The sequence below is a fragment of the Felis catus genome, chromosome X (genome assembly GCF_018350175.1).
Source record: "Felis catus isolate Fca126 chromosome X, F.catus_Fca126_mat1.0, whole genome shotgun sequence".
In the NCBI taxonomy this organism is placed as follows: domain Eukaryota; kingdom Metazoa; phylum Chordata; class Mammalia; order Carnivora; family Felidae; genus Felis; species Felis catus.
Genome location: NC_058386.1, coordinates 112449926 through 112464029, shown reverse-complemented (window position 1 = coordinate 112464029; position 14104 = coordinate 112449926).

The window sequence follows — 14104 nt, the reverse complement described above, 5'->3', positions numbered from 1 at the left end:
GGGTGAGTCTTAGGGTTTGTAAATTATGCCTCAGTAAAGCTGTTTTTGTCGTAGCGCTCCAGGGGATGGGAGAAGGAAGTGGGTCGGAATGAAATGAAACACGACCGGCTCTGATAATGGCTTCAGCCAGGTGATGGGTACGTGGGGCTTATAAAGCTATTGTCTTCAATTTGGCATATGTTTGAGAATTTCCACAATACAAAAAAAAAAATAATTAAAAAGTGAGAGGAGGAGCTCGGAAGTTGAAAGTCGTCAGGAAGGAAGGCAGGCTTCTCGGGGGACCCGCTACTCCCGCCAGTTCTCTTGCTCCTGCGCCACATTATCTTTCCTGGTGTCTCTGCTCTTGCCCATGCCCTTGCAACGACCAGCTGACCAAGCGTCTTGACGTTCCCTAGTCCACAACCCAGAGGGCACTTTCCGCATGGCCAGGCCGACTGCCAGGGCCACTCTGAGGCAAAGTCCTCGGCGCCAGCGTAGGGGGCTGCGGAACAGGCTGTTCGCGCTAGAAGCAGAAACTCAGTACAGCGGACTCTAGTATGTTCCGTATAGCCCCCATTCCCCTTGCCCGCGGAACAGAACATGAGCTGTTGCGTTTCCGGCACTGCCTCCGCTGGACGTGGCTCCGGCAGTTGAGTCTGAGATGCAGAGCACGGCCTGCCAACACGAATGAGCAAGCTGAAGAACAAGTCAGTCTTCTGAAGGGCCCACGGACCCAAGTGAAGACTAAAGACACTCAAAGAGCCCCCAGCAACCTGGGGGGTTCACTAATTCCACAGGCCTGGTACGCGTCCTCAGCACCTTCACTCTGGTGACCAGCTCTCCCAAGTTCTCTCCTGAAAGTCCTTGACCATAAAGAGGATAAAAGAGGTCCAAGAAGAAAGGGAAGCAACTTCTGGGCAGCCAAAACTGTCTCTGCCCATTTGTGGAGGGGCAAATAAGTGATGGCGAGTGGTTCATTAGCAGCAATTCGCCCTTCCGCCCCTGAAGTGGTTGACTACAAACATTTCCCTGGCCATTTCCCCGTGAGCTCACCTACAACCACCCACAGAAATGGCACGTTGCCTTAGGCAGGGAAAGTGCTACATTTGAGCCAAAGAAGCTATTCAGCCTCTAAGCCCCATTGCCTTGTGCCACCTGAACAACACCACAGGAAAAGCAGGACTCTCCTCCCGCCACAGTTGCACTCCCGCTGCCGCTCCAACTCTCTGGCTGGGTCCAATGCCAAGGGTAAATTCAGGATGCCAAGCAGATGCCCCAGGCTGACACAATTAATTCCAATTAGCTGACCCCTTTTCCTCCTGCCTGCTGGCTCCAAAGGAGCTTTTCCCCGATGCTGCCAGTCTAGCCAGAGCTCTTTCACAAGCTCCGTATCTTGGACAGTTACCCTCCATAAATGTTCACCACGGAGGGTGCGTACAGCCGGCACTCAACACAGCTCGGCCTCCAGCACGGACATCGTGCTTCAAAATGGACCAAATGCAGGTACATTAAGGAGGGATCTGCATACACCAGACGACGCCAGTGCCCTTTGCCCAGCTCCTTCTAATCTCTACTCTCTGGGTCTCAACATCCCCCTGACACCTCACAGTTCCATGGCGCAGATGAGCGGGCTCTCGACAAAGGAAACCATGACCTCTCCATAAAGAAATAGACTATCAGTGCGAGGGAAGTTCTCCCGAAAAACATCCCCCCTCCCCCACCATTTACTTTTCCTTAGGCTTGCTTCTTTTTTAGGCCACTGGCTCTCTGAGTCTGCTCATTTCGCCCAGGAACAGTCCTTCACCCTCACTCAGCCACTTTTCATCTGAACACACGTCCCTCTCACTTGGGCCTTCATCTCACTCTTTACTTGGCTAGTCGTTCATAGATCTTGGCTGCTATAGCGGAAAGCGCGGATCCTCCTCCTCATTTGCCAACCACAGAAGCACTTCCCCGCCACTCCACACCCACCAGCAAGTCTCTGGCCAGACAAGCCCTTCGACCCGAGATGCTGTGAGAATCTGCCCACTTGGCCCCCGTTCCCTCTCCTTAGTATCATTGGCAGAGCTTAGCACAAGTTCTCAGCTACAGAATCACCGCCCAAGAGGGAGCTGGCTCCTTCCCGATACAGTCAGGGCTCTGGATCGAGGCTGGTGGCTCGCTGATCACCCACACTGGTCCTAGTCCATAAAGTCAGAGCACAACCAAGCGGCAGGGGAGGATGCTGGGCTCCGTGAAGGCCAGGAGCCATTTTCTAGAGCAGGGGTTAACCAAGGGTCCCTAGAACCCAGACTCTGTGGATTGTCTTCAAAGATCACGAACACTCTACGACTGGGTTCAGACTGGTACATGTCTCTGTGGGTATGGATGCGGGTACATGCGTTCTTTGGTGGACAGGGTCCCTAGCTTTTATCAGCTTCTCAAAGGGGACCCTGATCCAGAAAAAAAAAAAAAGAATCACTGTTGTCAAAGAAACAGTAGGCTTGGTTGGCTCTGCTCCTCAGACCATTGTGGAAAAGACCGGAGAGCCAGAGTACAGGGAAGGGCATGGTAGAACTGAGAATGGGATTTCAGGACCCTCTTCTCCAGAGCCAGACAGCCCAACCACAGCCATCAGTCCAGATCTAAATGCTGACTCCAAGGTTCAGACACTGGACGGATCCAAAACTCTTGCCCAAGTCTCAATGCAACGCTTTCCTCATGGACAAGGGTACACGTTAAAAAGGTGGTAATGGAAACCGAATCACTGGGACCTCAGTTATATATCCCTGTCCTTCCTGTGGGTCGTCCCCTCATTAAAAAGAGGAAACTGAGCCCAGAGGAGGGAAATGGCCTTCTAACTATCATACGGGGAAATTGTGACTGAGACAGGCCAGAAGCCAGATTCTCTGACACCACAGACTGCCACGAAGCACCCATTGGTTTCACCTATCACCCTCCTGCACCCTGGGCCTATAATCAGTAATGGCTACTGATCAGGTCATAGTGAGTGAAGCCTTTGAAAACGCTGATGTCAGAATAACCAGCGCCACCGTCCCCGTGGGACAGGGAAAGCCAAAGAAATGCACCATACACTCGTTTACTTCATTGCAGCAAAGGGAGCCCTGACCAAATGTGAGCATTAGTTAAAAGAGCAATTGAAGAAGTTAAGAAAGTCAAGAACCTCAAGAGGCCTGTAGATGGTTTAGAAAACTTACCTAACCGAAATACCAGGGTATTGTGTGTGGCAAAAAATCTCAAACACCAGAAACTTGGAAAGAACTATCTTCAAGCAACAAGTAGCCAAGTAAGAGAGGAGCAGTGTGAAAAGGGCTCCTTCTCCAAATGGAAAGGTGGCTCAAGAGAAGGGAACGAAGACACTACCCAAAAGGGGCAGGGCAGAGGCAAACTGAAAATCAGGAAGGACTGAGGGAACTGGCGAGAAACCAGGCAAGGTACCTGAAAGCCAAAGCCAAGAGCCTCTTCAGTTATAGTCTAGGAAGAATGCCAGCAAGATGATCAGTGAGGACAACTGACAGTTGGGATAACAGCCATGCTCGGGAGGCCAAGAAGTGATACCACACAGGATATCACTGCGATGTCTGTTCCCTAAGCTCTCACTGGAAGTGTCCAAGCTGCGAGACTAGACTGTGGCAAATGCTGAGGATGTCCAAGGCCTACAGAATAGGCTAAAAGTATAGCCTTCACTAGAACACAGTGGCAAAGTGTCCCCAATGAAATTAGGGCAGAAGGTGCAACCTGTCCTTACCAGGTAGCCCCCATGACGAAGGCGGGCACATTGACAGTATGAGTTCCATCCATAGGTAGGGTCCTAAAGAGATCTTGGGGCACAGGCTGGGAAATGCCTAATTTGTATAACGAACAATGAGCTCAATGACCAGTTAGACCTCAGTTTACACAAGATGAAGTCGTGCCTGGCCAATCTATCGGAAAATTTTAAGCAGTTAAAATGCAAATAAGCAGTAAATAAAAAGCATGAACAAAAAGGGAACGTGAGAATAGAAGCTTTTTGATATAGTGCCAAATCACTATGGGATTGAGAGCATATTTGTGTCACGGATAAGCAGGGGGCATAAGGACAAGGACACGGGGATAAACTTGACTTTCTCTTAAGGAGAGAAGTGTAGATACTATGGACTCCCCCCCCCCCCCAAAGATTGATGGAGATCTAGCTTATTTGACTTACTCGAAAATTAGGTGGAAGAAAGTCAGCCTCGTAAAAACTTCAGGTTTACAGGCAACACCCAACCCTTCTGGGTAGTAACATGTTAAGCTCTTTAGATTAAACTGCAGGAAGATGCTGAGAGGCTGTGTGAGTGGGCTGAAAAGTAGCAGGTGAGCGTCAGTGTAGGCAAGTGCAACATAATGCACTGAGAAAAAGAATCCCATTAACCACTCAAAATAACACACGGAGCAATCAAGCCTCCTTTGTACAAATCCTCGGGACATCTGCATACAAAACGAAAGGGCCAATTTTGCCATTAGACCGATGGAGTGACATAGAGGTCATCCACTCAAATTCCTCCTTTGAGGAATGAGAATATGGAGACCCGGGGACCCAGCCAGGTCTAGAACCAGGAGCACACTCACTGGACAAGAGTATTAGTCTTTAAGCATCGGCTAACAGATCAAGAGTCACGGAAATGATGTGGTGTGATAGAGGCCCATGGCTTTGCAAGCCAGACACATACAAATCCCAGCCCCATTTTGAGCTGTGTACAAATTAAGCGAGTGGCTCAATCTTTCCGAGTCTTTCTGAGTCTCGGTTACCTGTAAGGTAGGAATCATGCAAGGCTGTTATGAGGATTAGAGACACTTTAAAAGTGCTCTACAGAAGGATCTGAATAGGCACTTATCTAAGGAAGATATACAAATGGCAGTACGCACATGAAGAAATCATTAGGGAAATGCAAATCAAAACCACCACGAGATATCACGCCACACCCACCAGGACGGCTCTAATTTAAAAAAAAAAATGGAAAATAACAAGTGTTGGCAAGGACGCGTAGAAATCACAACCCCAATACGCTGCAGGCAGACACGCAAAAGGGTGCGGCTGTTGTGGAAAACAATTCAGCAGACCCTACGTTAAAAGGAATCACCATACGACCCACCGATTCCACTCCGAGGCATAGACCCAAAAGGATTGGAAACAGGTGTTCAAACAAAAACTTGTACGTAAATGCTCGTAGCCGCGCGATTCACAACAGCCAAGAGGTATAAACAGCTCAAATGTCCAGCAGCTAATGTGCAGAGAAGGAAATGGTGGTCTATCCATACAAGGAAATATTACTTGGTCAGAAAAAGGAATGAAGTACCGATATATATCATCAGTTGGATATACATACGTGGATGTATCAGTTGAATCCAAGTTTCAACGTGGATGAAACTTGAAAACACTGCACAAAGTGAAAGACGCCAGTCACAAAAGACTAAATATCATGTAATCTCGTTTACATGAGATGTCCAGGACGGATAAATTTATTGAGATGAAAAGGAGATTCGTTGTTGCTTAAGGCTGAGAAGTGTAGAGCGGGGGATAAGGGACTATAAGCTAAAGGGTATGGGGTTTCTTTCTGAGGCCGTAAAAATATTCTAAAACTGACCCTGGTGATGGTTGCCCGCGTCCATGAAGATACTAAAATCGGTTGAACTGTACACTTTAAGTAGGGTGTAGGGCGTAAGGATTACATCTCAGTAAAGCTGGATAAAAAAAGTAATGTGTTCTACGGACAGTGATGTGTTGGTAAATGTTTAACATCTGGATCTCAGAGAAAGAAGTCCTCCTTTGTAGTGTTTGATTATTTCCATGGTGAGAAGGGTCCCTTGACCCATTTCGAGTGACCAACGTGGTGTCGGGAGATACAGAGCTGGGACGAGATGTGTTGAGGCATGCCATCATAAAGCATGTGCATCATGGGGACACAATGGACGTAAACAACCTCGAGATCACACGTGGTAGGAAAAGGTGATAAAATAATTAGGAAGTGGTGTGTTTTGAGGATTTCTTACCTGTGCTTTGAAGATGATTCATTTAACTGTAGGTTTATCTAACTTTTAACGGGTGCCTGCAAACTTCCTGGAGACTTACCAGTCGGCTCTCACAAACCCGGTACCGACTGTGGCCAGGCACCTCACTGTAAGCACTGAATACTCCTTTTGAAGGATGACACACACGCATCTTCCATAAAAGTGCCACCTTTTGCATTCACTTGGGCAAAAACTCAAAACCGTCTACGGCCATTAGAGTTTGGCTTGAACAAGCTGCTATTTCCCCCCTCTAATGCTGATATCTGAGCATGGCAGGAATGTTTTCCTAAACGTGGAAATATAATCCTATTTTCTGTAGACTCCATCTTGAGGCGTTCTGGCAACATCGCCACAACCCCCAAGCAACGCTAACTGTTCAAGGACGGCACCCGAACACGCTGGAATTGCCTTTCTCTGGTCAACCCACTGGCCCCGGGGGCTCTCTGCTGATTCTCAGCTGCCATCAAACTCAGGGTTCATACTGTTTTATGAAGTCGAACTTCCAAATGTCGTAATTCAATTACAAACAAAATATAAACCAGCCTTTAAAAACTCCACAGACCCTGCACTTCAATGCACAGCCAGGGGAGGTTTGAAGCGTTTGGAGCTCTGAATATTCACTACCGATTAGCAATATGTCAGTTCTAACCACCCAAGCCCTCCACCCAAGGAATACATGTAGAATGCGGCGGGCCGGCCCAATGCTCCCGGCCCCTGATACTTCACCAAGGTCACATTGTGAAACCCTTGAGCCTCTGGGCAAGTTGACTCAAGAAGAGAAAGCGTGGTTCCAAAGATAAGAGGGTTTCCTGTTCTGGAAATCTGAACAGGAAAGCGAAGCAGCTACAGCAAGCTCTGAGGTTTTTCCACATGTTACTGGGGGGACTTTGAGCAAATGATACACCTTCTCTGAGCCTCGGTTTTCTCGTCTATAAGATAAGAAATATTGGCAATACCCATCTCATAAGACCGTTGGGAAATTAGATGAGATAAGGTGTATAAGATGCCTTGCACGTCAGTGATATGTTTTCAGAGCTGCTTACGACAGGGAAGCAAAGCCGCGTAGCAGCTAAGCAGCCATGTTGTAAAGTCAGAGTCTGTCCTAAATTCAAGTCGTATTATTTTTCAAAGTTTATTTACTTATTTTGAGAGAGCGAGAGAGAGCAGACGTGCCCGTGCGAGAAGGGGAGAGGGGCAGAGAGAGAGAAAGAGAGAATCTCAAGCAGGCTCTGCACTCGGTGCACAGCCCGGCACAGGGCTACACCTCACGACTGTGAGATCCTGACCTGAGCCGAAATCAAGAGTTCTTTGCTCAACCGACCGGGCCACCCAGGCACCCCACTTTAGGTCATTTTATTTATTTATTTATTTATTTATTTATTTATTTATTTATTTATTTTAATGTTTATTTATTTTTGAGACAGAGCATGAACGAGGGAGGGTCAGAGAGAGAGGGAGACACAGAATCGGAGGCAGGCTCCAGGCTCCGAGCCGTCAGCACAGAGCCCGACGCGGGGCTCGAACTCACGGACCGTGAGATCACGACCTGAGCCGAAGTCGGTCGCTTCACCGACTGAGCCACCCGGGCGCCCCACTTTAGGTCATTTTAGATTTGTGTGCATTTCTGAAACATTCTGTGGATGGAATCACACACTATGTACTCTTTCTGTGTGTGGTTTCCTTCAGTCAGCATAATCATTTTGACATTCACCCATGTTGCCGTGTCTATTCACAATTTGTTCTCTTTCGTAGCTGCAAACGGGATTCCAATGTGTGACTATGCCATTTGCCTGTTGGTAGACATCGGAGCTGTTGCCAGTTTTTATCTGTTACAAATAAAGGAGCTGTAAACGTTCAGGTATGCCACGGGAGAATGTTCTAATTTCTTTTGGGAGTGGAAGGGCTGGGTCATACAGTAGGTGTATGTTTAACTTTTTTTTTTTTTTTTTTAACCAACCCACTTCCCAACGTGGCTGTCCTATTTTCCATCCCAAAAGCAGTGCGTGAAGATTACGGTCTCTCCAAATCCTCATGACCTATGCGGAGAAACGTGCATTAGGATGCGCCGTGATACGGTTTTCCTCCGATCTGCGGGGCTTGGGTTTTGTTGAGGCTCTTGGATCCATGGGTGTCTACTTTTTACTCCCTTTGGGAAAGTTTTGGCCATTGGGTCTTCAAATGATATTCCTGTCTCCCTAACTCCTTGTGGGACTTCAGTTACACTTGAAATTGACCCACAGCTCCCTGCTGCTTTGCCCCTTTTTTCTCTTTTTTCTTTCGGTTTCATTTTGGGCAGTTTCTCTCGCTGTGGCTTCAAGTTCACAAACGTTTCCTTCTGTGGTGTCGAGCATGCTAACAATGTCATCCAGTGTGTTTCTTATCTCAGACATTATATTCTTGAACTCTAGAAGTCAGATTTGAGTCTGTTTTCTCTCTTCCGTGTCTCTCCTTCACATGCCCATGCTGTCCTCCACCCTCTTGAACGTATGGAGTCTGTTTTTCAAAAAACCACTTTAATGTCTTTGTCTCCCAATTCTATCACCTGTGTCTGTTTTCTAGCTAAGGGGTTTTCTTCTCATTACGGGCCACATTTTCCTGTTCCGCATACTGCGTAACGTTTGATTGGACTTTGGGCTTTGCAAATGTTATGGTGTTGGCTGCTAGATAATTTGTGTACTCCTTTACATATTTCCGAGCCTTGCTCTGAGTTGTGGTAAAGATACTTGGAAACTGTTCAGTCTTTTCAAAAGCCTGATTTTAAGCTTTGTCGTGTGGGATCAGAACAAACTTGAGACTGAGGTTAATTTGGCTCCACTACTAAGGCAATCCCGTTCTGAGCACTGACAACCCTGTACGGTAGGAAGTTTCTTCTCTCTGACTTCCGGGAAACTGGGCTATAGCCAGCCATGTGTGAGCCCTAGAAATCCCTCCACCTATTCCTTTTGTGTCATTCTTTCCCCAGCCGTGGGCAGTTCTCCCACACACATGTGCTGATCAGTATTTGGTCAAAAATCTGAGGGGTACCTTTTGCAGATCTTTGGAGCACGAGCGTGCTCTCTCTCTCTCTCTCTGTCTCTCTCTGCTCTCTCTTTCTCCCTCTGGAAAGCTCCTGTCTAGTATATTACCTTGTAAATTCTAGCCACCCTCACCTCCCTGAATGCTAAACTCTGTCTCCTCAAGTTAGGCAGATTTTCAGATTCAGCCGGAGTTCCCACCCTGGAAACTCTCTCTATGCAGTAAACTGGGCCAATGGTAGGGCTCACTTCATTTATCTCTCTTTTCTTGAGGATTATTGTCCTGTACTTCCTGTCTTGCAGTGTGTGACGATCATTATTTCATTGCCAGAAGCAGAAGTCCAGATATCACATTTTAAAGATTTGGGTTGAATTAGTTTGGAGAATTTTTTTAAACGTATGTTTGTTTGTTTGTTTGTTTAGAGAGAGAAAGCATCTGAGAGGGGCAGGGGCAGAGAGAGAGAGGGAGAGAAAGAATCCCAAGCAGGCTCCATGCTCGCTCAGCGTGTTGCCTGGAGGGGCTCGGTCTCATGACTGTGAGAGATCGTGACCTGGGCCAAAACCAAGGGTCAGACGCTTAACTGACTGAGCCACCCGGTGTCCCAGTTCAGAGGATTTTTATTAACACCCTGATAGAAAGTAGACGGAATCAAAAGTCAGAAACTGAGAGGACCCGTAGAGATTATCTAACCCTGCCCTCGCCTCATTTGGTAGATTCATAACACTGAGATCAGAGAGGGGAGGGGATCTTCTCAAAGTCACACAGCAAGTTAGCCCCAGAATTAGGACTAGAAATCAGGTCTCCTGCTCTTCATTTCTAATCCATCCAGTTATTTCCTGCCAATATTCTCTTCCAAACCATTTGATTTGGACAGACGTGACTTTGAAATCCAGACCTTCTGTCCTGCCCAAGCCTACAAAGTGGGCAATATTAGCTCACACCCAGATGGTACTTAATTTCCCCTGGGTTTTGCCAACACAACCTCTAGGGATGGCCTAAAGCGAATGCCAGAGCAGCTCATAACATGAAAAAAAAACTCAAAACGCCCCCTTGGGTAGGCACTCCAGAACGAAACCATATATCATTCCCCGCTGACTTATTACGAACCCGCTAAGCAAGAAGGAGTGTCATTTCACCACCTATGGGAGCCATGTATCCTACTAAGAGAAGCCATTTTCAGCGCGACTGCGTTTGTCTTCCCACAATTCTGGCAACTCACCTGGATGCCAAACTTTCTCCTGAGCTGGGTCTCTGGGAGCCTTTCTGTTTTGCTTCTTGAGCCTTCCAGGAAGCCGTCTAGGAAATGTCCTCGCGTCGGAGTCAGAACAGGTTTTACCTCTCAGCTCCAGCCCTTACTTGCTGTGTGGCTTGGGTAAGTTATTTAACTTCTCTGTAAGGACAGGGATGGAACTATCACACACAGATTCTGAAGCACATTTTTAATTTTTTTTTTTTTTACTTTAGCATCTTTGAAATCAAGAGGTATATTGCTATGAGTGATGTGACAGCTAAATTTGCAGCTTTTCTTTCTTAATGATAAATGATACCTTGGATTCTAAAAATACTGTATTGATCTGTAACTTGCAGAGTTTCCTCAAGGATTAAATAGGATAAAGCAAGCATAGGGCCCGACACATGGTAGGCACTCAAGGACCCTTGTACCTCCATTGTTTCTAGAACCAACACCTGGCTGGGCTGTGGGCCTGCGATTTCCCTCGTCCAGCAGTTGGTTACGTCCATCGGGGCAGTCTGATGAGGTGAACAAGACGGGGCTGGCATGCTGCTGGCCAATGTTGCTGTGTCTGACTGTCATCAGGCCCTAGACCCCTTTCTAGAAACTTCCTGCTCTCCAGCCCCACCTCATTAATACCACTATCCCGAGCTGATTTCTGCTGCTACTGAATTATGAAGGTAGAGAAAAGGACTAGGTGGCTTCTTGTGCCATCACCCCAAACTCTCCCTGTCTCGTCCCAAAGAACCTCTCCAGAATCTAAGGAGGCTTGTCCGTTGAAGGGCTCTCCCAAGGCCATCAGAATCAGAGCCTGCAGGGCCTGAAGCCAAATCCACATTCTCCAAGGCCCCCCACATACCTCCAGTTGGGATGCTGATACTTGAATGCCTTTGAAATTCAAGGACACCAACTCTGTTCACGCCTGGAGGGAATAAGAGGAACCAGACACCTGAGGATTTACAACCCTCAAATATCTCCCTGTCCAGAAGAGCGCCTTTCATTTCTTTCCCGGCGCTTCCTCGGCTTTCTTGCCGTCTCCTGCAGGCCCACTGGCCTGTTCCAGAGGCCTCATCCCGCTCGGGCTCCTCCACACCCCCCTCTGCCCGCTTAGTCCCCAGGGAGGCAGCTGCAGCCTCCATGAGCCTGCCACCCTGAGGCACCCACCTTTAATATGTACCTAGAGGTTTGCCCCCTGTCCCCCCGCGGATTCCAGCAGTCCAGAGAACCCTCGGGACCACAGGGAGGAGCAGGAGAGGGTAGGATGGACCGAACTGGCCTGTGCTGTGGCCATTTCTCACAGGATTCTGTACCACGGCCAGCGTGAGGCTAGGAATTAATAACTGTGAGCGATTATCATGGGAGCTGTCTCCAGGAAAAACGACCAGGTTTATACCATTCAACCTTGGGAAGATAAAATCAGGCCTAGCAGAAAAAAGACAAATGATCTACAGCAAATGTAGGACTTAAAATCCAAAGAGCGTCCTGGAGCCTGATTAGACACCTGCCTTGTCTCCCTGTCCAGAAGGCATGGGGTGCAGGAGTTGGCGGGGGGGGGGGGCATCTCTCTCTAGCCCATCCACAGACTCAGAACCCTGTGCTCATCGTCGGCCCTCTCCAACACCTCCTTGCCCTTCTCCCTCACCGCTGTCAATCTTGCCTCTCTGTGGGTCTCCGTTCGGCCCCCTCCGGGTGACCTCTCAAGACCCAGCTGGTCCCCTGCCACAGCCTCCTTTCTGCTCTTTCTCCCTTCAGTGTCTCCCCCACCCCCACCCCAGTCCCACTTCTACAGGACCCTGGAAAAACAGCAATCTCATCACATCACCCTGCACAGAAACCGTCAATGAACGATAATGGCAAAATGTTTATCATTGTTAAGGCTAGATGGTGGGAACACGGGAGGAGGTGATTTTCTTATTCCCATGACACCCCTGTACGTTCGAGATGGCTCAGCATAAAGCAAACCCTCAGCAGCCCTCCAGGGATCTCAGGATACGGTCGCCAGTGCCCAGACTGGCACTCGAGGCCGTTCAGGATCGGCCCCTGCCCCATTTTTCCAGCTTACCTCCTGAAGCTCACCGCGCTGCTGCCTCTCCTGGCCCCCAGCTCTCTCCTGCAGCCTTATCTCTGCCAGCGCGACTCCTTCTTGCAGAACAGGCTTTCCTTTCGGTCCTGCTTAGAAAAACTGTCTCCTCATCCCTCGGGAACCGGATGCAAATGACCCCTGTACACGGCTACCTTCCCAGGCCTGACCCTCCCTTTTTTTTTCCTTCTTTTGGTAGGTGGGGGGGGGGGGGGGGGAGATGCCTTATGCCCTGGTATCTGCCCAGGCGTGGCACAGAGCAAACACCCCGTATGTGTTTGGGGGAGACCGGAAAGTCTTGGTTAATAAAGCAGGTGCCACACTGACTTGAACTTGGGCAAGTAGGGGAATCTCTCTTGGCTTCGGCTCCTGTCTCTATAAAACGAAGGTAATAGCAGTGCCACTCTCACAAGGCTGAGGTGCGGATTCGGCGGCATTCTCCGCGTGAACAGCTTACCACAGTGCCACGCTACCTGGCATGGAGGGTGGGGGCGGGGGGTGGCTGACTTACAGACAGACTTCCATCAAACAATACCGTGGATCGTTAAGCGGCTTCTCTCACACGAAAAGCTCCCCAAACCCACACGAAAGGAACTACCGCTCGGCTCTTGCCGGGAGCCAGAGAAAACTGTGGAAAATTGGTGACATCAAAGTCACCCTTCCTCTCTCGGGCCCGGGGGCAATTCTTACTTTGGGAGGGGGAGGGAAAGGAGCGGAGCGGGGGGGGGGGGGGTCTTCAAAGGTCGAGGCCCGAGGCCCCGGGACCGGGTTTCTGCGCCTCTTTGGAAGAACTGTGCAGGTCTGTGGCCGGGGCCCGGCCCGCAATCCGGGGGCAAGGGAGGCACAGGTCTGCCCGAAAATCCGTCCCGGCGACAAGCCCCAGTCTGTGAGGCCTCGGCGAGTTCGGGGCCGCCCGGGTGGGGACGCGGGGCGAGAAGTAGCCGAGCGGGGTCCGCGGCCGCGCGCGCGCGCGCGCGCCCCTCTCCCTCCCCCTTCCCCCCTCCCCCCTCCCCCCGCCGCGGGCCCCCGCTCCTCCGGGCGCCCGCGGCCTCGTGCGTCACCGGCGCGGGCGGGGGCCGAGGGGAGGGGGGCGCCGCAAGGTGAGGGCCCCGCGCCGCCTTAAGACGCCGCGCGCCCCCGCCGCCGCTCAGAGCTTCGCAGCGCTGCGCGCCGGCCGGACGACGTGCGGGCTCGGGCGCCCCCGCTCCCGCCGCGCCCCGCCGCCCCGCCGCCCCGCCGCGGGCTCCCCGCCGCCGGCGCCTCGGGAGGCAGCCCGGACGAGCGCGCGGCGAGTCCCCGAGGGAGCGGCACGCAGCTCCCGCGGCGCGACGCCTCCGCCAGCAACAGGTAAGCGGCCCGGCCCGGCTCGGCTCCCCGGCGCCGCGGCCCGCACCCCCCCCCCTTCCCCGCCCTCCCCGGCCCCGCGCTCCAGCGCCCCGGACGCCCGGTCCGCCGCGGCCCCGACGGCAGCCCCGCCACGCGCCCCCCGTGCGCCCCGCGGCCCTCGCCTTTGGCCTCGCACTTCTCGCACGCGGCCTCGCGCTCCCCCCTTGCTCCCCACCCTCCCTTTCTTAGCCTGCCCTTCCTCGATTTTCCTGTCTCTGTCTCTCCGCGCCTCTCCTTCGCTTGCTGCCTCTCTCATTTCGTCGTCTCCATTCCTCTTCCTCTCGGTCATTTTCTCTGCGTCCCCGGGTCGGCTCTCATCCTGTCTCTGTCTCCCATCCTCTTTCTGTCTCTGCGGGTCTCATTTTTTGTTTTTTGTTTTTTTT